Source organism: Coffea arabica, chromosome 11c, assembly GCF_036785885.1.
Source record: "Coffea arabica cultivar ET-39 chromosome 11c, Coffea Arabica ET-39 HiFi, whole genome shotgun sequence".
NCBI classification, from domain to species: Eukaryota; Viridiplantae; Streptophyta; class Magnoliopsida; order Gentianales; family Rubiaceae; genus Coffea; species Coffea arabica.
This window is the reverse complement of record NC_092330.1, coordinates 7470328-7497945: the sequence shown is the minus strand read 5'-3', so window position 1 is coordinate 7497945 and position 27618 is coordinate 7470328. Positions and strand designations below refer to the sequence as shown.

The window sequence follows — 27618 nt, the reverse complement described above, 5'->3', positions numbered from 1 at the left end:
ACAATAATAGTAGTACTTTTATCCCTTTCTCATGGAGATTTACCCATCACAGATGCCGCCTTCAGTAAGTATTTATACATCAAAAACAACAATTAAAAAAAATAGGTGAAACTACTATATTGTATCGTGTAAATTATAGCCGTCGATTTGTTTTTGTTAGGAATTTGAATATGTAATCTTTTTTTGACGTTATAAAGAAAAGGAATAATTTCAGAAACCTCCCCTGAGATTTCTGACACTTTCACTGGCATCCCCTGAGGTTCTCAAAATTTCACTGACCTCCCTTGATAGAAAATTGGGCCCCTTTGCTGACATCATGAAGGTCAAAATTACAAATATATCCTATGAAGTTGGGTTTTATTACTGAAGATGGAGTGTATTACTACCGTTTAGTTGGAGAAAAAAGCATCTAGAGTGATTAATCAAGCTTAACAACAATAACACAAACTTGATGGCTAGTACATGAATTAAAGCCAGATTAGGGAGTAAGGCACCATTTTTGTACCTGCTGTGAATAAATAAATGTTTTTAAGTAAAATTCAAAAAATGTTACAGTAACTTCTTACGAAAAAAATTAGTAGGTTATCTATTTAACATAAATTAGATATTTTTTAAAAAAGAAATATCCCATAAAGTACCAACTCTTTATGGCTTTTCTCTATTACATGAACCAAGTACCAGGTTTTATGGGCATTTTATTTTGGATCATTTAATTTATGTTAAGTTCATAAATATTTACAAATAAAATTCAAAAGCCGTTACACGAGTATTTTTACGAAAGGAAAAGTAGCATGTTTTGTATTTAATATAAATGAAGTATTTGAAAGTAAAAAAAAATTTCCATAACATACAAGTTCTTTACGAGTTTCTTTCATTGTATGGATAAAGTACTAGCTATTTATGAGCAATTTAATTTGCATCATTTAATTTATATTAAATACATAAATATTTATAAGTGAAATTAAAAAATTGTTACACTAATATTATTACGAAAGGGAAACTACTAGGTTTTGTATTTAACATAAATTAAATACGTGAAAGTAAAAAAATAAATTACCCACTTTTTACTAGCTCTTTACGAGTTTATTCTATTATATGAATAAAATACTAGCTATTTATAGGCATTTTACTCTGAATCATTTAATTTATATTAAATATACAAATGGTTGTAAGTAAAAGTCAAAAAGTATTACACTCATATTTTTACGAAAGGGAAACTGTTAGGTTCTGTATTTAACATAAATTAATTATGTGAAAGTAATACTCGCAGGTAATTTAATTAGTTTAATTAGTTACTTAAGTTATGTTAAATAGATAACACACAAGTTGATTTAAGATTTATGAAAACCGGCATTTTCCCTGGCACATCTAGTGCTTACAATTTTTTGTATTGTACTTACACCCCTCAACTTTAGTAATCATTCTAATAATTTATTATTCTTTCAATCTTCTACTAATACAAGGAGTAAAGGGGCAGCCATGGAATAAAAATTCCTTCTCACACATGAAAATAATATTGTAATCAGATTTGGACTGTATTGTTACCAAAAACTCAAAAGCAATGGAGGTCAGTGAAATTTTGAGAACCTCAGGGGGTGCTAGTGAAAGTGTTAGAAACCTCAAGGGAGGTTTCTGAAATTATCCCTAAAGAAAATCCAGTTAGTAAGAATTATGTTTAATTCATTGTTAGTAACTAATGTACTACGGTAGGATGATAAAACGAAATACTAGAGAAAGCAAAAGAACACCTTTAGGGAAAGAAACTGAAAAGGCAATGTGATATTGGAACTATTAGGTTGTGTTTGGATTGCATTTTCCGTCATTTTTCATGGAAAAATTACTGTAGCGATTTGATATATGTGAGGGAAAAAGGTGATAGGGAAATGTGATCACGGAAAACGATAATATTTTCCGACGAAAACCTTCAATCCAAGCAAGGCCTTAGCATGCTTGAAATGTGAAAGAACTATTAGGATGCCTAAATTAAGGGGAAACTCTCTTATATAACGCTCAAAACAAGAATAAACAATATAAACGTTAATGTCAATAATATAAAAGTATTTCAAAATTAACTAATTCTTCTTAATCCCATTAAACATGGTGCATAAAGGATTCCAACTAGAAAAGCCACTTGAAGATTATAAAAAACAATCAAAGAAAGGAGACAATCATAATTGTGAATTAACAAACTGACAAAGACTAGATTTGCAAAAAAGCAAAAGGTTTTGTGAAACAAAATAGAATCACTAAGAAGTCAGGAAATCAATTGGAAATACAAATTCAGAACTCAAGTCAAGATCTAGATGTCAGTTTGGTCAAGTAGCATAAATTAAAATTTTTGGAATTAAAAAATTCCAAAACTTAGATCCCCGGGGGGGATACAGAGCAGATGAGGCATGGTTCTGAGTTTTTCAAATTTTGTCTATGGAAAATCCTTAATATAAGCGAACTCCAATGGGGTTGTCATGTTCTTCATCAATTTCCAGCCAAAATGGCCAGAAAACTTTCAAAAAACTCATTCTGGCAACTTTAGAATGCAATTTTAGCATGCGTTTGACTCTAATAAAAGAGAACTCCATGCAAAAAGCAAACTTAATCGGGAAATACAGAAAATTGGCAAAGGAACAAAGACATTAGTAGCAGTGCTTGCCATGCGACTTCCTTGAGAACCTACGTCACCCTACAAAGTAGGAGCCAGTTGAGCTCTATAGTCCCTAGTTTAGGATCTTTATGGAGGAAAGTGATGGAAGCTATGTGCAGAGCATAAAACACCTCCTTCATGTTAATTTTAGCAAAATGGGCTTGCTTGGTATGGCTTAAGATGTTACATATTAGATCCACTTAAGAACATTTCTTTCTTTATTTTCCTAATTTTCCAGCACTTCTGAAGTACGTATTTGCATATGAGTTATTGTACATTGCCCCTAAGAATGTAACTATTGAAACAGTTACTTTTATGTATACTCAATAATCATATTATTAAATTTTGGTTACCTATAAATTTTCTTTTTTTATAAAGCAAATAACTTATTTTGTTTTAGTAATATGTGAAAAGAAAATAAAAAATTAGGAGGACTATACACTGACGACAAAAACTAAAGGTTGAATTACATATAACCCTCTATGATTTTGCATAACACCAGATAATTTCCCCTAAAGTTTCAAAATAACAAGATAATTCCCCTTTGATTTTATATAAAGTGAAAAATAGATGGAATACATCATTGGTTATGGTGATTGAACCAAACATACTCCAAAAGTGTATGTGATGGAATCATAATATTTACTTAACTCTCCTATAGTTTGCATGAATATCCACTTTGCTGCCCTATGATTTTTGCATTTATTCATATAATCCCCCTATAATTTTATGCAAGGTGGTTCGGATGTTTAGCAATTTAACATTTAAGTAAGAGCACCACTGGTGGATCAACAAACGGCATTACATAAACTATTTTCTATCAAATTTTCACTTTATGTGAAACTATAGGGGATGAATTGGATATTTTAAAACATTAAAGTGGCCATGTGATAATAGGTGAAATCATAGGGATTTATCTGTAATTTATCCAAAAATAAATCACACGAAAATCTTGACGAATGGATATTAGGAACTATAGTTGGCAAATGCAAATAAGGACAAATGGTCATGATTCACACACCATTTGATTACTGGAATTTTGCACCTACATAATAGATTATTAGTAGGAATTCTATAACAATATAAGTTATGGTAAGTTGTAATTTATAACAATATTAATTAGTATCTTCGTATAAAATGAAATATGTAATAGATTAATAGCCTAGCAGGTACATAATCATATGATATGCAACAAACATATAAAATATGATAATTCGACCAATAATGGGAAATTGAGTAATGTTCAATATGCATTTCAAGATGGTTGTTAATCAATTAATACCGATATCCGTTTTACTGGTAGTTGTCCAAATTTCAATATTAGATCTAAAATTGAATGAGCCAGTTTTTCCTTTTTACCAAAATTTTACCTTCCTGAACCCCAAACCAATTTCATTTCACTTTTCCTCTGTTATATTTTCTCTTTTCCTTTCACTGGTAAGAAAAGGTTTCGTTTCTACACAATCTTTCAACGCGAATATGTTATGTGTATTGCCCGAATGGCAGAACACTTACGAAAGATGGCGAAGGTTGTTCAATCAGACACTCCATTAGCACTTTTTGGGGAAAAAAAGGAATAAATAGAGCATTATATTATCGTAAGAAGAAGTCTGTGCATAGTTTTTTTTTTGTTTAAATTCCTCAAAAAGGTCTATCTATATAGGCACGGTTGGTTGGTGATCTTAATTTTAACTTGTTGATTCGGGGAATGAATGTGATAAAGTTTGTTATATGGTGTTATGAATCGTGAGGAGGACAAAGTTTGTGCATAGTTTTGTTTAAATTCCTCAAAAAGGTCTATCTATGCATGGTTGGTGATCTTAATCTCTATTGATTCTGGGATGTGACCAAGCGATTGTTGCCCTATGATCGTCTTCAGGTAGAAGACAACGTGGAGGATCTTATTGCCCTATGATCGTCTTCAGGTAGAAGACAACGTGGAGGATCTTATATATTCGGCATTGGGACAACAACTAAAAAATTCTCCAGACGTGAACTTGAACTAATCGTATGCAACAACCAAGGAAGGGGGAACAAGATGCTTAAATTATTTAGTAGTAGTAAGAAACTGAGAATTCTGCCGCCCAGCCTCTGACCAAGGCAATTTGGCGTTATCACCCACCATTTTTCTACTCCAACAAATTGATTAAGAGGAAAATAATGTTTATGAACCTAAAGCACGAAATAATGGTCGGAAAAAGAGAGCTTGTTGCATATCATCTTTCTTCTTTCATTTTCGGACTCCAGAAGAAACTGGAGCACGGGTTTCATTTTGATGAAATTTGAGCCCCAATTGGAGTGACTTAGACTGAGTTTCTCGGAGCAATTTGAATGTTGAAGTTGTTTCTTGATCTTATACGAAAGTGCAGAATCAAAATTACTGGAAAGAAACTCAAAATCGAAAGAGATATTTGAATGAAAACTGGGCTGGACGACCAGCCCTGTTATCCTGGAAAAACTCTGTTCCTCCCTCTCTTTTTTTAGCATTTTCTTAGTTCTACGTGGACCTTTTCCTCTAATTTTTCTTGTGCTTTTCATTGCTCAGATGTATGACTAGTGATATCTGTATAATCATTTCTGTTCCATGGATAATTGCACCAGAAAAAAAAAAAGTTTCCTTCAGTAACCATGTAAAGAGAAGACACTAAAATATTTCAATGCTTAAAGCTTCTTGAAATTTAGCAGTTGTACCATGGAGCTTGCATCGTTTAACACATACATCACATGTCAAGGCCTATAACACTAGACGAGCATAATTTGCTTAATTAGAACAGCAGTCACTGCCCACATATCTGCTAGATTAATTTAATCAAAATGGGACTTCTCACAGAGTGCTGCTTTGAGCTCCAAGTGATTGAGCCCTGCATGTAAGTAGCATTTTTTAACCTGTCCGTTCTTTTGAAACTGATCTGATATGTAATCTTTTGGTTCATTCTTGTGAACCGGAGGACAGTTGGATATACGTGAATATCGATCCCTGGGATGGATGTGATCAGACTGTTGTAAACTGAGTAGGTCTTGTCCACATTCGTCACCGTTCTTCTATATGTCTGAGTATCAGACCCCAACTGAATAGAAAATGAAGGATAATTGAGTTCAGCTTCGGGGATGCTGTTAATATTCGTACATGTGATCCGGCGCTGCGTAATGAACACTATCTGATCATCTGTGTAGTTCAAACCACACAAGTACTGAAGATAATCATCAGGATGGATGTCATAAACTAATCCAGGGTCAGCAGCTCTTGCTGGATTTACATGGCCAGCACCAATTGCAAATAAATCTGCAGGAAGCTTCCTCTCATCAAGGATGAGGCTCCCATCATGGTTCAAGAAGTCAGCACTGGTCATAATAGCAGATTTAACGGCAGCAGGCGACCAATCGGGATGCAAACTTCGTATTAAGGCTGTAATGCCACTCAGGTGAGGTGTTGACATTGAGGTTCCACATTGTAAGTTGAATGAAGCAGTTGAATTTGTGGTGTTGTCCACCGAGGAAGGCCAGGCAGGAAGAATGCTGACACCTGGACCAACGATATCAGGTTTAAGAATTCCGGGGCTCGTCAAGCTCGGACCTCTTGAGGAGAAAAATGCTATGGCAGGAGCTTCTTTTAATCCAACAACTGTACCTTCGAATGCTATCATGGCAGTGGGTGCAAACGTAGAGTTTATATACTCCTTTATCGCTTCCCCGTCAGCAAGACTCACCGTAGTGGTGGGAATCACATCAACTTGAGGTGAGGCAGCACACAGGTCTGTTTCTCCGTTGACCACTATCATTGCTGCCCCACCAGTATCTCTTACGGCCTGCCCCAAATTAAATGTTTCGAAGGGTCCATCAGCTTCGCACAATACCACGTTGCCAACAACAAGAGTCTTGTTCAATGTGCCGGGGCATATTTTCCGGCTGTTGGACGTACTAGGGGCAGCAATGTTCTTGGAAAAACCTTGGGTTGATGGACTGATACACCATCAAACCATGCATTGTTACCAAGAACGGCTGTAGCCCTAAAACTGCGGTCAATTGTGCTTGTAACCACCGTCAAAATCCATGGTGCGGTATTTGATAGCGTACCATGGAACGGGCCTCCATTGCCAGCTGCGCAGCTGACAATGATCCCGTTCTGGATTGCTCGGAAAACACCGATTGCTATCCCGTCTGCAAAGTAAGGCTCCTCTTGTCCTCCAATAGAGAGTGATAACACATTGACACCATCTGCGATGGCAGCTTCCATGGCTGCGAGGATGGTGCTTTCCTCGCACCCATCATCCTCACAAGCTTGATAAATGGCCAAGTGAGCTCGTGGTGCCATTCCTGTTGTCGTGCCATTAGATTGGCCAAAAACATTGGCACCGCTGACAAACGCACCAGCAGCAGTGCTTGCTGTGTGTGTTCCGTGTGCTCCCACGTCGACAGGCAGTCCAGTCATGCCCAAAAATATCCTGGTTGCACCTATAAGCTTCTTGTTACAGGTGGTGCCATTCAAACGACATTTTCCTTTCCATTTGGTTAGTGGTGTTGACATCACTTCATCACTGAAGGACAGGTGGTCAGGTTTTATTTCATTATCAATTACCCCAATTATGATGCCTTGGCCAAAGTTGGCTCGGGGCCAAAGCCCCTTGTGGGGTTGCAGCCCCAAGAATTTGGGACTGCGTGTGGTCTGAAGTGCCAATACTTTTTGAGGTTTGGCATATAAGAATCCTGTCATCCTCTCCATTTGTTTCACTTCGTCAAGCGACAATCTGGCTGCAAAGCCAGTAATGACATGGCTTTAAGAATAAACTAAGCGTGAGGCATCAATTGTGCCAGTGGAAGTTTTTGGGAGGAAGGAATGGTAAAGTTTAGAAGGTTGCACATGTTTAGGCACACTTACATGCACAATGTAAGTTTGCAAAGGATCAGTAGATTCAGTAGGAAATGCTGAAGGAAGAAAAGTTGAAAAAACTGAGGAGATGAAGACAAAATAGTATATGTTGAAGCCATCTTTTCTTTTCTGCGGAAGTGATTAGTGCCACTAGCAAACTATTTATAGGGGCGTGTAGATCAATGTTTGGTATCTTTTGAATCAAGGGGGCAAATAGAGATTTTACATAATGAATGTATTAAAAAAGCAAGTATATGTGTATTTTTGAGGTTCGATTAAACACGAATAGGAATGTAAACAAGTCGAGCTCAATCGTGTTACTTACAAGTTTGCTCGATCAAAACTCGATTCAAATTCAAATAGTTCTAATATTTTAACGAGCTCAAGTTTAAGCGTTATCTGCAATGAGTAGGGGTGCAAACAAATCGAACCAAGTCAAGATTCGGCCTAATCGAACAGAACTTCAACATAATTTTACAAAATTCGAATTTGAACGCGAGCTCGATGAGCTCAAAATGTCAAGTTCAAGCTCGAACTTGAATCAAATTCGAGTCGAGCTCGAGGTTAAAAACTAAAAAAAATAATTATTTTATTTTTAAAAAATGAATAAAATAATAATTTTTCTTAACAAATAATACAATATTAGGGATACATATATGTAATTTTACTATTAAAATAAAAATAAATATATACATACATACATACATACATATATATATATAATCGACTCCATGCCGGCTCGTGAGCTAACGAGTTTAGTATTTTTTTATCTCGAGTTCGACTTGGTCAGCTCAACCTCACTATTGACCGGGCTCGAGTCGAGATCAGATTCGAGCCGCTCATAAGTAGTTCGATTCTTTTGTAACCCTAACAGTGAGGCTTGACAACTTGCTTAATTGAGCTTTAAATATATATTTTGAATTTTTTTTAATCTACTAGTAATAGTTCACGTACTTTGCACGTAGTTGTAATATCTTAAAATATATTATTCTTTAAATACTAAAATTTTTTTTGAAAATTTTATCATCAGCATCATAATATTTATTTTTATTTTACTTATTTCTTTAGCCAGTTACTTTTAAAAATTTTATTAAATGAAAAGAGATAGAAAGCATTCCAATATAGTTAACATGTCCCATAGAATTGAATTCGGAATCATGAACTAAACACTTTTTGATTTATATCTTGAACTCTAATATATCAAATATTGATAAATCATGATTTATCAAAATTATTATATTCGTGATTCTATTGCATATAAACCACAATCATTATAATTTTTTTATAAAGGAAGAATATAATTAAGTTAGAAAAATAAACATACGTGTAATTTGAATTCTTTGTATTATGTTAATTCTATTTTTGCCAATAATGGAATTTAAATGATCCACCACATAAAATTTTTTTTAGCTTGTACAGTTCAACAATTGAAATTTCAAAGACAGAGATAGTTGGGGTTTTTCTATTTTCTTTTTCTTTTATTCATATTTTTTAGCACAATCCAATACAAAGCAAAAGCAACATGTTTATTTTTTTTTCACATGAGCACAATATTTTTGGTTTCAGTATTAGTGTTTTTGATGATCATGGAATTGGAATGAGAATTGTGGTCAATTAACAATTTTAATAACAATTTTTAGTATGTTATAGTGTTTTATTTTTTCAATTGTCAGCTTTTAATTCATAACCGTTATCATTATTGTTAATTATTGAAGTGCACTAATATGTCTAATTACAATTGTCACCATAAATGAAATTTTCTTAATTTTAAAACTTTTCATTTCATAACCACTACCATTATTCACTAATATTGCAATACAATAAATATATGTAATCATTAAAAAAGGGTATTTTGGGTATCACTGAAAACAATTTGGATATCATTTTCATTTTATCATTCTTTATTTTAAGTTTACTCTTATTATAATTCTTATTTTATCATTTTAGATGGCTTTTGGCTTGATGGATGGATTTGGTTTGCTCAAAGCAATACAAATGAAGCATTACTTATTTTATCGTTTTAATGTTTGTCTTTCCCTGAATATCAATTATTTGGATGTTCTCTTTTTTCCAGAATGTATCTAGTTTTTGATATTGATTTTTTTTTACAATCTCAACTAATGACTATTGAGAAATTTTTCATGCTTCGATTAAGAAATTTTGATACATATAATATTTGGAGATGGAGTGCAAGGGTAGGTAAATAGTTTTTGACGAGCAATTTTTAATTATAATTACCAATACTATGAGGTGTAATCAATTGGAGTGTTTTATGTCTTTTATTTAGTGCCACATTAAAATGCAATAATTAAAATTAAAAGACATGAGGATAATTTAGGGATAACAAAAACTAAGATAAAAAAGTGCTTACACTCAAAAGTGCTTAGACTCCTTAATACACAGATTTATACTTTTTATATAGCACTGATAATGATTAGTGTAAAATTTTATTGCATCTCTTGCTTAAACTATGTAACACATTAATCTATATCATTTAAGCTCAATTAAATTCGATCAAACTCGATTAAGCATTATCCTATTGAGCTCCTGTTTGTGTAAGATAAAATTAAACCAAGTTCAAGTTCGAGCTTCACTTTTAAGCTCTCAACAAGCTCGAGTTTGAACTCGAACTCAAGTACTTATAGCTTGAGTCAGACTCAGTTTGTGCACTACTCTAGCCCAACCTAGATCATTTGCACTCCTAAACTCGATAACATGTCGAGCCTCACATATATATGCTGGAGCTCAAACCTGTTTAGCTATTCAAGTTGCTCCTATTTGACTCAAGCTCGATCAATGGGAACTCGAGCTCGAGTTTTGACCAAGCAAGCTTGTGAATAGCTTGATTGAATTCGATTTTTTTGTAGCCCTTATTACAAACACTTGGGATGAGAGAGAGTTCATAGAAACCAAAATCAAATTTCCATTTTCCTTATAATTGATAAAAAAAAAAGGTCCTTTTTATCTTCTGCTTCCGCAAAATCCCAAAAGAAACTCACCAAAATTTCCTTGCCAAGTTACATGAAACATATTTCCAGAAGGATCACACATTTTACGAAAATATTCATTGTTTGTAACATCATTACACAATCTAGTTCTTGCATTGAGTACATCCAAAACAGGAAATTCCTTGTCTAGGGCTTAAATTTGATTTCTAAACACATTGTTTAGATTTTTTTCTTTTTTACTTATTCGTGTAAATCCAACATTTGTCAAATTCATTAGAGGAAGATTTTTCTAGTGTGTACAGATATCTTTCTTTTTATCATGTCTCGAAAAGAATTGCCATAAATTGCATTATAGGAAGTCAAGATTATTGAGACATTTAAAAGAAAAAAAAAGAATTCCAGAATATCAATTTCACCTAAGCATGTTAAAACAGAAATAATCAAAGTGCAGAAAACAAGATATAAAAATCCCAAGGAAAATGAACCAACTAAAAAGAAAAGATTTATTAAAAAGAAAATTGTTTGTTACAAATGTGGAAAAATAGGTCATAAAGCAAACAAATGTAGACTAAAAGAAAAAATTACTGAAATTTGTGCAGAAGAAGAAGAAATTAAAAATAAATTAATAACTTTATTAATAAATGATAAAGATCAAAGTTCTGAAGATGACTATTACAATGATATATCTAGTTCAGAAAATGAAGAAAATTGTAATTGTACTCCAAAATATATTAATGTTATAACTAAAAAAGAAGATAAAGAATTCTTACTTGATATAATAGAAAAAATTGAAGATCCAGTAGCTAAAAAAGAATATTTAGAAAGACTTAAAAGTTTAATTATTCAAGAAGATAAAATGCCAAAAATAATAGAACCTTTTAGTATTTCGAAATTATTAGATAAATATCCCAATATAAATACAATGAAAAGAGAAACTACCAAAGATCTTCAAACAGAAATTAATACTCTTAAAGTACAAGTAAAACAATTACAACAAGAAATTATAGATTTAAAAACAAAAGATTTAGAAATAGAAGCAAAATTAACCTTAAAAGAACATCAAAGATTAACAGAATATCAACCTTCAACTTCTAATTCTAAAACTGAAGAAATATATATATCTGAAAAGATAACTGATGAAGTTCAATATTTAAATACCATAGAAAGAATGATATTTCAAAAATGGTTTGCTTTTGTAACTATTACAGTAGAAGATTTCAAAGAAACATACATAGCTCTGATAGATAGTGGAGCTGATATAAGTTGTATTAAAGAGGGAATAATCCCTACAAAATATTGTGAAAAAACAAAAGAAACATTAATGGCGGCAAATGGAGAAAATTTACAAGTAAAAAACAAATTTACAAAAGGATCAATATGTAATGATAATTATTGTATACGACATAATTTCATAATTGTAAAAAATATAAATCATGATGTAATTTTAGGAACACCCTTTTTAATTCAAATTTATCCATTTTCAGTAAGTCATGAAGGAATTTCAATAAACATAATGGGAAAAACTATTACATTTAAATTTTTAACTCCTGTAAAACAAAGAGAGTTACAAACTTTACAAACCTCATCTATTTATAAGACAATAAATACTATTACTAAAGTACAACAACAAATAAATTTTATTAAAGAAGAAAAATCCTATTTAAAAATTGAAGAACAATTAAAAGAAAATAAAATGCAAAAAAGAATTTCAGAATTAGAAATATTAATAAAAAAAGAAATATGTGCAGATATTCCTAATGCTTTTTGGGATAGAAAACAACATATGGTAGAATTACCTTATGAAAAAGATTTTACTGAAAAAAATATTCCAACAAAAGCTAGACCAATACAAATGAATTCTGAATTATTAGAATTTTGCAAGAAAGAAATAAAAATATTATTAGATAAAAAATTAATAACACCCTCAAAATCACCTTGGAGTTGTGCAGCTTTTTATGTAATGAATCAAGCTGGAAAAGAAAGAGGAGTTCCAAGATTAGTAATAAATTATAAACCATTAAACAAAGTTTTACAATGGATTAGATATCCAATTCCTAATAAAAAAGATTTGCTTAATAGATTATTTAATGCAAAAATATTCTCAAAGTTTGATTTAAAATCAGGATATTGGCAAATATTAATATCACCAAAAGATAGATATAAAACTGCATTCACAACACCTTTTGGACATTATGAATGGAATGTAATGCCATTTGGATTAAAAAATGCACCATCAGAATTTCAAAACATAATGAATGACATTTTCAATCCTTATAGTTCATTTAGCATAGTTTATATTGATGATGTATTAATATTTTCAAAATCAATAGAACAGCATTTTAAGCATTTAAATATATTTTTAAAAGTAGCTAAGAAAAATGGATTAGTAATCTCTGCTCAAAAAATGAAATTATTTCAAACAAAAATAAGATTTTTAGGACATGATATTTACCAAGGAACAATAAAACCCATAAATAGAGCTTTAGAATTTGCTACTAAATTTTCAGATGAAATAAAAGATAAAACTCAATTACAAAGATTTTTAGGATGTTTAAATTATATAGCAGACTTCTTTCCTAAATTAAGACAAGAATGTTCTATATTATTTAATAGATTAAAGAAAAACCCAAAACCTTGGACAGAAGAACATACTCAAAAAATAAAATATTTAAAGGAGAAAATCGAATCATTACCATGTTTATGTTTACCACATCCTAAAGCATTCATGATAGTTGAAACAGATGCATCAGAATTAGGATATGGAGGAATATTAAAACAAAAGTTAAATGAATCAAAAAAAGAATTAGTTAGATTTCATTCAGGCACTTGGTCTGATCCTCAAAAGAATTACTCAACCATTAAAAAGGAAATTTTATCAATAGTTTCATGCATATCAAAATTTCAAGATGATTTATATAATAAAAAATTTTTAATTAGAATAGATTGTAAATCTGCAAAAGAGATTTTACAAAAAAATGTTCAAAATATAGTTTCAAAACAAATATTTGCTAGATGGCAAGCAATTTTGTCAGTATTCGATTTTGATATAGAATTCATCAAAGGAGAAAATAATTCTCTCCCTGACTTCTTGACAAGAGAATTTTTACAGGGAAATGGATCGTGAAACCCACAAAGAATATATTCGAAGACTACGAGAAGAAAGAGATAATCCAATTCTTCGAAGAAGAGATTCAAATATTTCTCATAGACATTTTACCTACTATATCAAAAATGCCGAGAATGAATCTCAACCTATTCCTTATCACCAAATTCGAAACCATGATGTAGTACATATCAGACACAGTTACTGGTCTGCTATTACTCCAAAAGAACAAGCCTTTCTTCTACAAAGACAAATTCATTCCAATATTATTTTTATACATGTCTTAAGAAAAGCTGGCCACCCACAAACAGATATTCAATTTTATCACAATCAAGTCCAGCAACTGAAAGAAAAACTTAACAGACTTATTTGTTAAATTTTGCAGGATTATGGATTCAAAAGGAGGAAATTCCAGGCCCAAGACTCCTCAAGATTATGAGATGAGTCTTACTCCTGTAACTCAAAATAGATTTCAATTATTATCAGATTTCCCAGCATTGACTTATAGTCAAGCTGCTACTCCAATTGCTTCCCAAATTAGACCCATTCAACAACTGCCAAAATCCCCAGAAAAATCTCCAGGAAATACTTATTTCACTAAACCATTCACTCAACATATTACTTTAACCAGATTCCAAGAAATACCCATTTACTCTACTCTCAATCAAGTTACTCAAAGGATCTTTCCTCAAAAATGCTATTGGCAACCAGATGAACCCTTCAAAAAATTTAGATTATTATGAATTAATCCTTACAGATACTCAATCTGTAGAGATTTACCCTATTCCAGACAAAAAGAATCCAAATATTATTAGTCATTCCAAATGTATAATAAAGAAAGTTTGTTCTCCTAATGAATGGACTTCTCTTTATTCCTAAAAATCCTTTTCAGTAAACTTTATTCCAGATGGATTTACATATCAAGATTACAAAATGGCATGGTATCGTGCTTTCCTTTTTAGACCATTCAACCATTCCTGGTTCTTCACATTCAAAGAAAGTTGCAGCAAAGAATTTCCAATTTGGTTCAACCACTGGTGGAAATGGTTTGACCCACAACCAGAAATTCTACCTCCAAATGTTTTAATGGGATTCCAAACCTATCTAAAAAGAGCAAAGGGGGAAGAATATACAAGACCAATTTTATTTCATATGGAATTCAAAGTACCATGGATATTTTCTTCGAATTATTTATTTCGACCATTTTAAATCCATTTATATGGAACGATGCCTCTTTATATTCTAAAAGCGTTTTGTTGAAAAATTTGCTTTTCGAAAATTTGTTTAGTCCGGAACGACGGGTGCACGTTTTTCTAGGCTATACTTGAATTGGGAGTGTATTAATATTGGAAAATTAAGAACGATCAATAATAGATTAAGAAAGGTTAATTGAGGAATTAATACTCAATTCACGTGAGGACTCGTAAAATTATTATTTTTAAAACCCCTAATTTTGGCTCAATTAATTATTTATTTGGATTTTTGCCACGAACAATATTTTCTAGCCTTATTAGACCTAAGTACATGGTTTTATAGTTTCGTTATATTTTTAAAGTGTCTCGTTTCAAAAAATTATTTTCTTATAAGCTTGTTTAGTGAAAAGGTGAAAACGTGTCCAAACACTTTAGCCAATTGGGAATACAATAAGCTCGAAAATTTGAGACATATACAATGGTCCTAAAATAGGTAAATTTAGGTTTAAGTACTCAAGTGATAGTTGGTGGTACGATCGTTATAAGAATTTCTCGAAGGTTTCATTTTATTGCGCCTAAATTGGAAATACGTGTTTTCACGTGCGCGCTTAATTGAGGGACTTTGGACCATTATTTTGGAACAATTAAGAATGAATAATATTTATATGAATGTAAGTGCCCTAGAGGTTTAGTGCACTAGTGCAACAAACTTAAGAGGAATCGAGCACAAAACGCGCGCGTACACGCACCTTTTGCGGTTGATTTTTGTGCCTTAAAATATTAGACGTCAAACTTCATTTGTACGCAAAGGAATCAGATCAAAACATCCCTCTTTTCCTCTCATTCTGGCCGAGCAACAGCTGAAGCAAGACACCTGCAAATTTTGCAAATTTCACCTCCAAATCTTGCTCAAACCTCCACCAAATTCAACCAAAATTTAACTACACTTAACTCAACACTTGGGAAGTCCATCTAGCTGCAAAAGAAAGGAGCTCTCCATGGTTTTCTTCAGGTTTCAAAGGGCCGAAAATTCTGACTTGACCAACCATCAAAGTAGGTAATGATCTAATACCTTAAACTTGTCCTATGGAGGTTAAATTATACATATGAGCTGGAATCTTCACATGGGTAGCTAGTATTGTTGGAAAATTTTGATGGTGGGCTCTATGAACTCCCACCTCTGTGTTGATGGCTGATTTCATGCTTGATGATGTCTATAATGTTAGATTAGTGCTTAAACTAGTGGATTATTGGTGGAAAATTGATGGAAACTCATGACGGGTGCAAAGGCCAAATCTGACCATTTTACCCCTGTTTTGTTCGGCCACTTTAATGCAGAAATTTGAGGATTTAATGACTTGATTGGGTTGTTTACATGTTGTAGTAGTTGTATAAAAATTTTCATTGAAAAATATTGAGTTTTGGTTGGTCAAATGAATTTATTTTCCAAAGCTAGTAATCTGGAAACTGTTTTCGTAATGACCAGACTAGTGTTCGTATTTCGGCCGTAACTTTGTCCTCCGATGTCGAAATCGAGTACCGTTGGTGGCATTTGAAACTAGACATCCACACCTTTCCAACGGTGTAAAATTCACATTCTGGTTCCATGTGTGTGAGCCGCACCACTCTTCTGAATTCAGCTGTTCTGTTTCTCTGTTCCGTTGGAACGATTTGATGATGCTGCAACTTTAGGCTTAATTTCGAGCCAGTTTAATGCTGAATCTTAAAACGATTTCTTCTGTGAAATTATAGACCTATGAATTTAGTTTCTAACACTATCAACCATGCTCAAATCCGAGTTAAATTGAGTGAGTTATGATCAAAATACGGTGACTGCCTTGTTCTTGAAAACCTTGGATTTAGACAGATTTGATGTGAGACTCGTTGTGGTCTTACTAAATGAATTTCTTGGTGCTAAACACCTACCAAATGTACCATGAATGTTTCTTAGACTTTTCTTGCACAAATGAACCATGTTTGGAGGTTTTCCTTAGCCGAATGTTTGGAAACGGAGAGAATGGGAGCTAAAGGCAGTTTTGCCTTAGTAATTTCAAAACTTTGGTTGATTGGTTAACCATCTTCCCGAAGGTATTTTTCCACGAAATTTGATAGAGAAATATCCTTCATATAGGAGTACTATACTGCAAAATTTGGTACCAATTCAAGTCCGTTTCGACACTTAACTAAAGGTCCAAAGTCGGAAACCCAAATCTGAAAATTGTTCAACAGTCTAGAATTTTTCCCAACTTTGAGCTATCATATCTTGGTGCTCGAAACTCCGATTCTCGATCCGCTTGTTCTATCCTAAACCTTACTTGCATCTCTAATTGAGTTATAAATTTCAAGGGCTGGTTTGCAACGAGTGAATTCTGCCGAATTTCCAAAGTTAGCGAAAAACCAACCCCGGCTCAATCCTGGGTGATCCGGAACAGCAACTTTAAGCTCATTTTGAATATCTTCCATTTAGATTCATGGAACGGTGTCTTCTAAGAACTTTTAGTACTTTCAAAGACGATTCCAAAGGTACCAAGTTTATCAATTTTTGACTAGTAGAAAAGAAGTTATGATTTTTCAAAGATTTTACCAAAAATCGAGAATTCTGGAACTTCAAAAAGAAATCCGCGCGGGAAGCATTTTTCTAGAATCCGGCCAGTTTCTGGCCGGATAGGCGGCCGGATTGTAGTTGGGATTTGAAAAAAATGAGGATGGCTACTGCCTCCAATCCGCCCAGATTCCGACCGGATTGTGATGTGGCCAGTCCACTTTCAACTTCGGTCGTTCGTTTTGAGATTTATTCGCGCGTACTCGTTTCCATCCAATGATTTCTGGAATAATAATCCGATATTACTCGAGTCTCGTACCTTTTTACGAATCCAACTTCAAAGACAAACTCAAACGAAATTTCCAAAATATTTCCAGACCACATTTGTGTTCGATCTCCTCGTCTCTTAGGGACCTATAGTAATGGTCTTCTATTCGATGTTCAGGCACGCACGAGGACCTCCAAGAGGACCCTACCGTGGAAGTTTGAACACTCAATCCAACCTGCTTGCTTGTGTAACTTGGTGAGTGCCAGGTGTATGTAAACTTGTTACATGTTTAATTGTTATTAATGATTGGAAATCTTGAAAGTGGAGTCGAGTGTGTACTTTACCACACTCGTTCTCATTAGAAATGAAATTTTAATGATTGAAATATATTGAATGAATGATTGAAATGCATTGAATGAACAATTGAAATGTAATGAATGAATGAATGAAATGTAATGGTATGCTATAGCTGCATACGTCGTTAGAGTGAATCTCCTCGACACACAAGTGCATATGGGGACGCCCAAATCTCATTGGCCGACCTTGGACTCGAGCTAGCATGGGCTTGGTCGGGAACCTTGGCGAGTCATGAGATATATAAGCTTGACCTAATGAGAGGTCTTGCTTGGCACACTCGAGTAGTATCGCCACAAACAAATGACAGGCGGGCCCGATACAGGGGTATGTAAGGTGAAAGGGGACAGGTTAAGAGGAGTTCTACGGACAAAACCTACCCGATTGACGGAGTATCAATTCGTGGAGGTTATTGATCGTGCAAGTGGAATCTAGCTCCTGAGAGCTCCTATATCCTTGAATTGTTTCCGTTTACTTTCCGATAAATTGTTAATTATTGAAATATATTATTGCTTGGTTTGTAATTGGGATTGTTACTTGGACTACGTGCTTGCATGTGTGTCCTTGGCCTCACGAGCGTTTTGCTCACCCCGTAGATTTGTTTTCCTTAACAGGGTGGAACTCGGAGGTGTACTCGAAAACCTTCCTGATGGGCTTTTGTTTAGGATTTCCATTACTTTTGGCTATGCTTTGGTTTTGGGTTGTACTTTTGGATTTGAAATGTAACTCTTTGGGCGATGATATAACTTTTGGGATTCATGATGTACTTTGAACCTCGACGTACGGGTTGGATTATGAATGAATATTGTTAAGCTTGAACGCTTCCGCATTTACTGTATTTAAGTTATTACGTGTGTTGTACAGTTCAATAATAAGCTTGAATGGATTTGCTTGAGTCCTGCCGAGAGTTAGGCAGGCGTCCCGTGGATACCCTTTGGTTCGCCTTAGGGAGAAGTGGGGGCGTCACAGAATCAAACTCTCTTTTGGATCAGACTCACCACCATCACAATCAATAATCTCCCTTGATTTTTACTGCTGCAATATTCCACACATCTAGATAGATTTATCTCGTCGTTCAACTTATTTTTCACTTGCGAAGACAATCCATGCTTCTGGATAAACTGTTTTCATCGCCCAATTTGATATCAACTTATTAACAATTCACTTTGTAATTTTCATAATCACAATTCAACTGACAGGATTCTTCTTGTGACGACCCCACCTCCCCCTAAGGCGAACCAGAGGGTTCGGCGGGCCGCCTGTCCAGCTCTCGCCAGAACTCGGTTAATCACTACAGTCCTCAAACAAATTACAATACAAAACTTAAATATACATCAAATTCTCCAACAAATTTCATGTCACCAATACAGCGGAATGTTCACGTACATCCATTCAAGTACAATCATCCATTTCAAATCCCCAATAATAAGCTATTACACGAGAGGCAATCCCAATTCAAACCGTACAGGGTATATACCATCCATTTCACTCAAACAGTCACCCTAGCCAAACTATTACACAAAACCAACCCAATCTAGATTATACAAATTACATGCCATCCAGTCACACAAATAAAGTAATACAAGCGCTTCCTTTGCCTCGGTCCCTGTGGGGAAAAGAAAAACATTTGGGGTGAGCTAAAAGCTCAGCGAGTGAATAGGAAAATCAGTAATCAAATAGCTTTATAATTATGCATTTAAATGATGCAAAGAGTTAGCGATCAAATGTGCGTAATATGCTCTTTGGAGCCAGTGAAATCCTTGTACTTAGATATCCAACGTTCCCGTTTCAAATCAAGTAACAGGTGAACAGAAATAAGGAGCCATCGTGCTCCGAAGGCTACATAAACAGTAGTGGATACGTTGGTTCTAAGCACAAGTTTTTCCCAAGATCTTATTGGAGCCAAAATGGATGGCACACACACATACACAATGAGATCCAGTCGTGTAATCAATGCAAGAAGTAATTCAAAAGTAACTTTTGGGGAAAGAGTTAAGGTTCACTCACCCATACACAGCTCAGGAACCATCCATCGTACCTCATGGTCTTGCTCAAGTCGGAGCCCTAAATTACAAATATCAAGTCAAGCAAAGGAATTCTAACATTATCAAGCTTCTATCACCTTGTGGCACTTTAATTATAATGGAAGCTACACTTATCCGGTTGACACAAATCTTATGGCGTTACGAAGCTAAAACATATACCAACATTTCTTATGAAGGCCTCCAAGGCCAAATCATACATATACAGGGTCAAAAATCCGAATCCGAGAGAAAGAACGAAAACTGTAATAAAACAGGGGTTATGGGCAATTCAGTCATTTCACAGGCTACAGAGGTTCGATCAATCTGAAATTTTGCAGGTAGGTAGTTAACCCATATATCTACAAGTTTCATGTTTTGAGCGATTGCTGATTTGGTCTACAGTACAGAGAACATGGCAGTCCAATTTCAGTCCGGAAACAGGGAAAAACTGAAATTACCCTTCTTGAACCACCCTATTGCATATGATCATTACCAACCACAATTAAGGCTAGAAAATCCACCGTATACTTGGCAAGTCAAAGACGTATTCACTTAAATCAAGTCGGGGAAAGTCATTAACATGGAACTTTATCATCCCAATTTCCAAATCATAAGAATTTCCATAACATGAATCAAGATCAATTCCAATTCCAAACAAACACATGCTCTCAAAAATTGGACGGCGTAACCCCTAAATTTTACACATTTCCAACCTACCATTCAAATACCAATTCTCACGACAATTAACCACCGTCATCCATACGGTTCATAAACAATACCATACATTCAATTAAGCCATAATTTCCTTCAATCAAAGCCAATTAAAAGCTTAAAAGCCAACCACAATTCAAAACCCCAATTGAACCCTAAAACCGGAAATTCACTTCTCAAGCATAAACTTTTCCGCAAATGATCACAATCTACACACAAGAGCCTCATTTAACACCATTTCCATCCATCAATCCCACTCTAATCATAGCCATCATATAAAATCAGAAAAATGCCCAATAAATTAGAAATTTACCATAATTTCCATAAACCCATGAAATACTCCATAAAATAACATACATAAGCACCACAAACCATCAATTACCCAAGATTAGAGCCAAAAGGAAGTTGTTTATTCAACTTACCTCAAATCAAGAGAGCTAGAACCTTAGAGCACCCCATCCAAAAAATCAATCCGTCAAAAGCTTTAACCCACCATAGTGCACCCTTGTGTGAAATAGTTTGCAAAATCATCGGTTAAAACTCAAGATTTTTGGCAAAGATTGAACTAGGAAAAATTGAGAGTATTTCTCTCTATGAAGCTCGGATGAACCAGGGGAGAAAATGAAGATATTTTTGGTGCAAAAGTGATATAAAAGGCAGAAAACAGTCGGTCAAACTTGGCAGCCGGAGCTGCCACGTCACAATCCGGCCGGAATCTGGCCGGATTCCCGGCCGGATTCGAGGCAGTAGCTAAACCCATTTTTTCTAAAACTGCAAGGCAATCCGGCCAGCTATCCGGCCGGATTTCCGGCCGGATTTCCGGCCGGATTTGGCCCCTGCCATTTTTCAAAACTTTTCTTTTCTTTTCCAAGTGTAAAAAGCTGTGCTGCTTTGCTTGTCCAACAAAAATATACATAAAATGAAAACCCTAGTTTTTTGGGCTTCACAATCTTCCCCTCTTAAAAGAATGTCGTCCTCGACATTCTAACTCATATACATCAGGTCAAGACCTCGCTCAGAAACCAATCGAGCTTTAGAATTCAATCTAATCCAACTTGTATTCTCCAGGTCCATCTAGATTTCCCCAAAATCAGTCAAATACTAAGAATCGTTCAAATCTCACTTATCGTATTCAAGTACTAAGAAGCACTCAAATCCAGCTTATCAAATAATCATGATCCAGTAAAGCAGGGCTTATCAAATCATCACTCTTCAAGTCTTAAATATCACGCCATTCCAACTTATCAAATAGTCATGGTCCAATAGGGGGTCAATCAAGTAACCAGATAAAACAGGACAAAGGCTTGAAATTGGACATAAAGTCCCAGACATTTGGAAGAAATTCAGGATATAGCAAAGCTTCAAATCGAAGAATTCATCCCTGGTGGTGCGGGACAACAAAATAAGCTAGCACAACGGCTATGCCTCACCAAAGAATTTCAATTCAGTAAGTTGGCCCTGGTGGTGCTGGACAACACAACAAGCTAGCACTTCGGCTAAACTTCACCAAAAGCCTCCATTCAAGTATTTGTCCCTGGCGGTGCTGGACAACACAACAAGTTAGCACAACGGCTAGACTTCGCCAGAGAGCCTCAGTTCAAAATTCCATCCCTGGTGGTGATGGACAACACAACAGGCATGCCTCGCCAGAAAAATGGCGGTGCTGGACAACACAACAGGCAATGCCCCACCAGAGAGGTTCAGTTCAACCGCTACAGAAGAGTAGTAGCCGGTCTACAACCACATGAGTACAAATAAGTTCCAGAGTAGGGTCAAAGCAGAGCCAATTACCTCAGGTTCAAAATGCACAAGTACGAAGAAATTCAAGAGCAGGGTCAAATATTGCAGGTTCAGGGAGCACGAGCACAAGTTCAAGTGCGAGTGGATGAGTACGAAGAAGAACACATTGGCCTAGCCTCTGTCCAACAATTCACATTCTTAAGCAGTCACAAAATTCAAGTCCACATTCAAGTCACATACTGATCACCTTCCATATATTCAGTCAAATTAGGTCCATTAAGGGTTCGTAAGGCACACTAGCCTAAACAGGTTCAAGTTTCAAGTAAGCTCAGTCTAATCGGTTTCAGGCAGTTCAAGTTCTCTCACTAACCCAATGAAATACTTCCGGAGTTCAACTTTCCTCAAATTCAAATAGGGTCACAAAATCGATCATAATATATTGCACACAAGAAAATCTCACCAACTTCGCGACTAGGTTAATCTATTATACTCTGGTAAATCCGATCTTCGAGTTCATTCTCGATTCATATTCAGTACTAGGGACCCATTAAGTTATATAAGGCTATCCAGCAATTTCTTCCATGAATACGGGGTTGGCTAAGCCCTCGGTCATAACCCTTTACTTCCAGTCTTGCTACCATACTTAATGGAAGTCTATAAGTGCGAGAAAAGATTTCCTTAAGCATAAACGAACTTAATACGGATCCATGTTGCAAAACATTTAAAATCAGGTCATGATTTTCATAGCACGAGTAGAAGGCACAAAATAAGGCCAATACGTCATATATTGCATAGAGACAGTTAGTGCCATAAAATATAGAAATGTATGCAAGCAAGATACAAAAGCCTCACGACGTACACCATCCTTCCTAAGCTATAGTTAAAGCCTATCAGATCATATGCCTTTACGAAATTAGGTTCAACCAATCCTTAATACAAGCTGAAGTCATAGGTTATCCCATTCGAAATTCAAAATCTTTAGTACGCAAGCCATCAGTCAGAGCACCCTCATTCCCAAAATAACCAAACTCCAAGTTAGAGTCTTAGTTCCAAGTTCAAACCCAAGGAATAAGTACAACTTGTTAACTTACGTATCAAATGAAAACCAAGCCAATTCACACTAACTCCGTACTCTTGAATGCAGTTACTCTATATCTCAAAGTTCCCTCAAGTTGTATGCCTAAACTAGGCTCACTCTTCCTTAAGACCAAGAATTTTAAAGCATAAAAGAGGGATTTAAAACACCCAAAAATCTTATCGAAGTCAAGGTTAGAAAACACAAGTTCACTGTGCTTCCGCAAACTCAAGATACCATTCATGTATGAAGTTACACCAGTATACATCATATACCAAATTCAACAAGTCATCAGTTATTCACAAATGTCAAATTTGAAATTCAAACAAGATTAAACAATTAGGAAAGCGTATAACAGCACAAAGTAGGATATAGGGCTCTCAGGAGCCATTCGCCACGATCTTGATCAAAATTTACCGCAGTTGACCCTCCGTCAACTCTCACTACCTAAGGTCCATGTAGATCTTCTTATTTTTCTTAACTCCGGCCACCAATCATACCCCTTTACCGGGCCCGAACACCAAACACGAGAGTGGTAACTAGTCGAGGAATTCATCCAACGACGTTACGTCCAACAAGTGGTTACCAAGTCAGGATAAGAGGCCCTCCCACCATTAAGGTGTGGTACATTCCCTTGCCTGGTGATTTAGTACTTGAGATAGGATAAGAGGCCCTCCCACCCGCAGGTGTGGTACATTTCCCCTACTCAGTACTTAGCACATGAGATAGGATAAGAGGCCCTACCACCTTCAGGTGTGGTACATTCCCCTACTCAGTGCATAGCAAGTGCCAACAGGATATTTCACAAAAATATTTCAAGCAAGTCACCACTCGAAAGAGCTAGTGCGATAAAGTACACACTACCCACTTCGATGGATCAGAAAATCACTTTCCAATTATCACATATCACGTCAAGAAAGCATTTTAACAAATATAGCATAGAACAAGCAGGAACACTGTGACGCCCCGAAAGATGAGTACGCGAACCCGAAAAATTTTCTAAGTTTCTAGGGTTTATTTTTTTAAAATCGCCCACCTTTTCTACATTTTCTTTATTAGAAAAATTCCCCAGATAAAGTTTATGAGTAAAAATAGTTTTAAAATAATTTTTTCTTGTATCGGTTAGTTTTTAGAAAATTAAGAATATATATTGGACGTGGGACCCACTAGTGCGAAAAGTTCGGAAAAATTCGGCCAATTAGGTTAAATTTCGGATACTGTGTAAAATTTATCGGGTGTTAAGAGATAAGTAGAGTGTGTGAAATGATTGATGTGAGAGAGAAAAGAAAAGATAAGATTGCATTTATGATAGTGACAAGTGTCACAATATCATTGGTGTTGACTTAAGAACACTATTCACTATTTTGACTTTTGACCCAATTAAGTAAATATCTCAAAAATTCACAAAAATTACCATTTTCTTACCTTGTGTTGGCCGGCTCTCTCTCTTGCAAGAAGGAAGGAAGTTCTTCAACATTTCAAGCTTCCAATTGGCTCAATCAACCAAACCAAGGGTTTGAATTAGCTTTTACTCCATAAAATCTTTGCTTTTAGTGATAGTGAGTGGTCTAGTGAAGTTGTTTTGAAGAGCTAAGGTGTCCACAATCCCTATCTCTCTTGTTACTTGGTAAGTGATGCTAGAACACTCTACTACACCTAATGATGTTTATGTTATGCTTAGGAGTAGCTTGAGTGGTGGAATATGTGATTTATTTCTTGATTTGAAGAGTTTTGGTGAAGTTTTCCATTTTATGATGAATTTTCTGGTTTAATATGAATGGGATGTTGTGGCCTTGTATGATGAATGGTAATGGTTTAAAATGACTCTAGTAGGTGTGAATTGTTGATAAATGCAATCAATTTTGGATTTGGAAGGAAATCTGGAAAATTAGGGTTCTTGGTTCTTCATTCTGTCCGAAATTTTTGGTCCTAGATAGAGGCCGAATTGGCCTTGGCTCAAAACATGAAAGTTGTAGGTATTGATGACTTTGAAGTGCCTGCAAAATTTCAGGTCATTTGGATTAGTGTAGAGTGAGTTATGTCGGAATTACTGTAGCTGTTCTGCTTTGGTCAGAATGCGAAAACTGCGTTGGTATGTGGCTATTTTGACTGGAATTGGTTTGGATTTTGAAGTTGGTGTTTTCTGATGAAATATAGCTGGATGTATTAGCTAACATATGCCTTTGGAATTTCGGCATTTGGACCTGTATAGACTGAGTTGTGTTCATTACAGCATAGTGCAATTTGGGAACCTGTAATTACGGTTCTGGGTTGGTATTCTGCATTTTTGACCTGTTTGCACTCAAAACTGGGTTGAGTGACCTTCTGTAATGTTGTAGCCCTATCTCCTAGCTTCGAAACGGTGTATCTTTCACCTTCATCCGACAATCGTAGCGCATTTGGTACCATTACCGCAAAATGACGTCAAAACTGTTTTCTGGTTTTGAGCTTAACTTTCCTTTCTAAACTTTTCCCTAACTTGACTTGTACTAGTACTACTTGGAGCTTGCTGAATGGCTATTGGATGAACTTGTTGTTGTGTGTGTACCTTTGGGACTGGTTGAAGAAATAATGAAGCCTTGATGGCTGGGAAAGTAAGAAGATTTAGGGGAAGTGCTGTCCGAACTTTGAAGGGACTTGTTTGCATTGAGTTGGTGATTTAAGACTTGGATTTGAGCAAGACAATGATATATGATGGTTGGTTCCTGAGCCGTGGAGGTGAGTGACCTCAAATTACTTCTAAAGTTATTTATGAACCGTTTCTTACATTATTTACTTTTGAACTGTTTCCAAAGTTACTTTTGAAACGTTTTCTTGCATATCATGTGTGCTGGCATTTGAGTGTGCCTTGTTGGCTATATTTCTTGACTTCAGGACTTGTATTTTGGTTGATAACGTGTTAAGCGCTTATAATGATTTCCAAAACGAGTTTTCGAGGCGAGTGTGTACTTTATCGCACTCGACCTCGATAAATGTGAAATTTTCGATTGAAATGTTACTTGCGCATGAATGTAAGCCTTTTGGGCTGAACTGGCCATTGCCCCTTGTTACCGGTCGTCTTGAGCCAGAAGCGGACTCGGTCAGGCGATTAGGAACTTGGGTGAACGTTTGGTATACTCGAGTATTACCTATGTAGGTTGGTGGAGCCTGACCAAAAGCCAGGGACGGGGTGAATGAAATGAAATAAATGATCAAATGAGCGAGGAAATGTCAGGAGAATGAATGTATCCTTTCATGAATGTTACTATCGCTTTCCATTGTACATGTTTCGTGAATTATTGATAATCCATATTTACTGTTTTGTAAATGATGTAGTGGTTTCCGGATTTATCATTTGATTTATGACATCATTGAAAAGAAATATTGTTAAACCGATTTGATTACTGGTTTTATTTGGTTACTCGCTGAGCTTTTAGCTCACCCCAAAATGTTTTATTTCCCCCGCAGGGCTCAAGGCGAAGAAAACTTGGAGTGCTTATCCACGTGACTGGATGGCTTATATCGTGTATAGTTTAAGTTTGGATCTATTTTATTTACGAGTTGGTCTTGTATAAATATTTGAAATTGATATGGATGTAAGAATACGTTCCATGATTTGGAATCAGTTTCCGCTGCATTTGTGATATGTAATTATTGGAGAATTTGATGTAATTTTGAGATTTATATTGTTGTAATTTATTTGAGGATTGTAGTGATCGACTGAGTCCCGGCGAGAGCTGGGCAGGCGGCCCGCCGAACCCTCTGGTTCGCCTAAGGGGGAGGTGGGGTCGTCACAAGTGGTATCAGAGCTTAGGCTTCAGATCTCTGTAGTGTATCCTAGGCTTGAAGTTTAGGATGCCGGACTGTGGGTTTGATTGGACTCTTGAGAGATTTGTGCGGGATGTCTTGACTTGATTGGTACAAGGGGGAATGTCGAGGACGACATTCTTTTAAGGAGGGGAGATTGTGACGCCCCGAAAGATGAGTACGCGAACCATAGATCCTTGTTCACATACTATGCCAATTAATCTCACAGTCAGGCATCCTAAACTTTAAGTCTAGGATACGCTACAGAGATCTGAAGCTTAAGCTCTGATACCACTTGTGACGACCCCACCTCCCCCTAAGGCGAACCAGAGGGTTCGGCGGGTCGCCTGCCCAGCTTTCGTCAGG

General features: G+C 35.4%; 2 long non-coding RNA genes and 1 pseudogene across 2 annotated transcripts; 1 reads left to right on the top strand and 2 right to left on the bottom strand.

Annotated features, from left to right (window-relative positions):
* Positions 1 to 5436: 5436 nt before the first annotated feature.
* On the bottom strand, positions 5437 to 10559 carry LOC140016449 (subtilisin-like protease; annotated as a pseudogene).
* Positions 10560 to 17737: 7178 nt separating this feature from the next.
* On the top strand, positions 17738 to 18741 carry LOC140016737 (uncharacterized). Its single transcript, XR_011822941.1, has 2 exons — positions 17738 to 17817; positions 18531 to 18741. It is a non-coding gene; the product is annotated as an uncharacterized lncRNA (long non-coding RNA).
* A 484-nt stretch (positions 18742 to 19225) lies between these two features.
* Positions 19226 to 21262, bottom strand: LOC140017072 (uncharacterized). Its single transcript, XR_011823392.1, has 3 exons — positions 21074 to 21262; positions 19924 to 19980; positions 19226 to 19522 (listed from the first exon to the last, which is right to left on the bottom strand). It is a non-coding gene; the product is annotated as an uncharacterized lncRNA (long non-coding RNA).
* Positions 21263 to 27618: the final 6356 nt, after the last annotated feature.